The 3,613-nt window shown below is 45.6% G+C and overlaps 1 pseudogene; it reads right to left on the reverse strand.

The window, feature by feature from the left end:
• Positions 1 to 599: 599 nt before the first annotated feature.
• On the reverse strand, positions 600 to 1,981 carry LOC141022654 (protein FAR1-RELATED SEQUENCE 5-like; annotated as a pseudogene).
• Between the last annotated feature and the right edge of the window lie 1,632 nt (positions 1,982 to 3,613).

Raw genomic sequence — 3,613 nt, forward strand, 5'->3', positions numbered from 1 at the left:
CCTTGATGTCTGAAAACATGGCAAATGTAGTAGATCAGTCATGGTTAGTGAAAGTTATCGTTCTTTCTTGTTTGGCTTTTTCGGTTTTTTTGCACTGCTAACTGTCCCGACTAGCATGGTAGTTTGATCACGAAGCAGTAACCTATGCGGTTGCTGCACGAGACCGTTTCAGCTTGTTTCCCATAGTTTCCACTAGAATACAATATGTGTGACTAAAATGCGCTGACTGAACATGGAAATCTACGCGGTGAAGATTCAGTACAACTAACATGGCATGTTCAGTACAACTAACATGGCAGATTCAGTAAAAATAAGATGGCAAATTCAGTAAAAATAACATGGCAAATTCAGTAGAAATGGCATGGCAGATTCAGTAGAAATGGTATGGCAGATTCAGTAGAAATTGCATGGCAGATTCAGTTCAAGTAACATGGCAAATTCAGTGCCATACACGTGGCAACTGCAGCTATTCCTTCATGGAATTTTTACTTCAGATGCTGATGCACCTGAAGAGTCATTCTCCAGTTTTTACAAAATTTAGAACATCTAGATTACAAAAATAAGTCACCATGGACCAAGTCAAAGTGCTCCAATATTGTTTACGGATTGCTCGTCCCTTTCTTTGGTTTCTTATGTTTTGCTTGAATCTCCAATCCCGATTTGTATCTTATCTCTTTTGGACGCCCTTTTGTGATGGAACGGGGCAGGTTCCTAACCTGTGTTTTTGTGCTTGCTGTTCCAGATCCTACCTCCGAGTTTTCAGATGATGGCCCTGTGGACGAAGGCACACTTGATGTGCGGGGGAACCTGTGTAAGGCTTCCTCAGCTTTCCTCTTCTTGATCTCATCAAGCTCTCTTTTGAGGGCCTTCCTGTGTTTTTCTGCGACCTTTGCTGTCTCATCACTCTTGCACGCTTCATCAATTAGTTCAGCATAGTTCTTTGTCAACACAACATGCCTCACGGCTTCCATGGTTGACTCTGGTCTCTCGTCATGCACGGCCAAAACTGCGTTTGATGTTTGCGGCGCCAATGCGTCGTCAGCATCCCAATTCCATCGTCGCCTTATGAAATGGCGGGGCATTCGTGTCACCGCGTTCAAGTCCATTACTTTTAGAATGTGACAGCACACAATCCCGTCCCGTTCGAATTTGCAGCATTGGCAGTAGTATTCGCCTTCGCTTATCGATGCCTTCACAAAGTAGTTCCTTCCCTTGTCTGGGTCTTCAGGTTCTGAATCCGACATGCCCATGATAGAACACACCTTGAACGTATGTTCGTCCACCTGGAAAGCCGTGTACATGCCGGCACGCTTTATTTCTTCCTGGAATCTGCAAGTCTACAAAAACGGGAAGAAGCACTGCATGAAGTAGGCCGGCACCCAGTACATTCGCTTCTCCCACAAGCTAGCAAGCGTCTCGTGGTCTTGGACTTGATATGTTTCAATCATAGCCATCCAGCTCCTTTCAAACTCCTCCACCGTCAAGCTGTGGTCCACGCACAGCTCGAATTCCTTTGCAGGTCTGGACGGTCAGAAAAGAACGGTCCTAGTGTCTTCTCAGCCTACTTTATAATGTGCCACCTGCAGTGCCTGTGCACTGCCAACGGAAAGACCTCCTCTATGCCTGCACGCATGCTAAAATCCTGGTCTGTTATTATGTTCATCGGAGCAAGTCCACCCATGCACTCCAAGAAGGTCTTGAACAGCCAAACGTACCCATCCGTGTCTTCGTTCTGAACGAGCCCGCATCCGAACTGCAACGACTGATTGTGGTTATTTATTCCTATGAATGGAGCGCATGGCATCTTGTACATATTAGTGAGATATGTCACGTCGAATGAAATGCAATCTCGGAAATGTTTGTAGGCTCTTCTTGCAGCACCATCCACCCAATACATGTTCCTGACACGGTCCTCATCGTCCAATCTTATCCTGTAGAAGAAATCTGGATCTTCCTTCGCTTTCTCATCGAAGTAGGCCATTGTGGCCTCTATGTCAGCCAACTTGCTCTCTCTACGGTACTTTGCCTTTAGGTTTGTGACGTCAGGTGGTATGTAGGGCATGCTACTCAAAGACCCTTTTTTGCTGTGGATGAGTGATAGTATCTGGACCATTCTTGATGGACCGACGTTACAATCATGTAGCAGCTTTATGAATTTCTTCTCGAGGGGGTGAATCCTCTGTGGGCGGTCAGAAATTTTACCAGGTCGAACTTCTTTATGAGTTTGTGGTTGTGCTCGTCAAAATATTCAGTGACCACCCACTGTGCTCCATCTACGTTTAGCTTACACCGGACAGGGCATTCCGTATTGAGAATGATACCTCTCTTTCGTTCCGGAACGACAGGCGCAACACCTTTCCCCTTCTTGTTCCTTCGTGCCTTGTGGCACCTCATCTCACCTCTGTTGTACTCGTTAGTTTTCTTATTTCCTATGGTATTCGGTGTTGACCGCAAATCCATGGAACTTTGCATATGTCTGGTAGAATTCCTTTGCCTCTGCGAACGATTCAAATCTCTGCCCAACGTAAGGTGGCTGAGGTACCATGATCTCTGATTGCCCACCATCTTCATCCCCTTGTGCTTCGTCATCAGTTTCATCATTCACTTCAGTATCGGCGGCACTTTCATCTACTTGAGTGTTGCCAGTGCTTGTGTTCAAAGGTGGGCTTGTCGGCATTGCTGGAATGATTGCCATTTCCGACTCTGACTCGGCATTGTTTGCAACATGATTGTTGGCTGGTTGGTGGAACGCGTCTTCCGTGCGCTCAGAGCTCCCCACAGTAGATGTCCCCGCGCCGCTGTTGATTGTAGTTGAAGGCCCTGTAATAAAAAAACAGGTACGAGCATAAGATTTTGCTTGAATGACATGTTTATCGTAACGGAGTACATAAACTGGAAGTGATTTGGCATGACATCATTCAAACAGCAAGCCGTGAGTCTGCATGTGGACATGCATGGCAACTGTAGTTCTCCAGTCATGGCAGCTACAGTCCAACAAACATGGCAACTAGTGTTGCCAATGCATGGCAACCAGCTCCTTTCAGTACCAAAACTTGGATTCTATATCAATGGCAGCTGCAGTCCTACATACATGGCAAATACTGTTGCCAATACATGGCAACCAGTCTATTCTAGCATCAAAACTTTGTATTCTAGGCTTGAGCTCACTAGGCAAATGCGATCAATCATTAGTGCTGCACACATGCTTTTAGCAATTGGCAAATCCCGAAGACAATATATGAGTCATTGCACACGACCACTTGTTAGTGTTTTCTGTTTGATTTTTTCCACCATCACTGCTACAAATCTTCTTTTCCTCACATGCTATTCCCACAAAAACAAATGCAGTGCTGTTTTTGTGGTTCAAATTTCCTTACCTTGGTTTGCCGCATGTGCCCATCTTGTGTGGTTTGTCACACCAAATTGACGTGCTCTGTCTGCAATCTGTGAAGCTTGCCATGAGACGTTTGCCGAGGTAGCACCACCGTAATAACCTGTAATCATGGTAGTAGTTGCTCAATGCATGGCAACTATAGTTTCTTCAACATGGAACATGCAGTGGTCTAACCATGCCACACAGATTTGTTCACACTTGCCATCCACGGTTGTTTGT

The sequence above is a fragment of the Aegilops tauschii genome, chromosome 5 (genome assembly GCF_002575655.3).
Source record: "Aegilops tauschii subsp. strangulata cultivar AL8/78 chromosome 5, Aet v6.0, whole genome shotgun sequence".
Classification (NCBI taxonomy): domain Eukaryota; kingdom Viridiplantae; phylum Streptophyta; class Magnoliopsida; order Poales; family Poaceae; genus Aegilops; species Aegilops tauschii.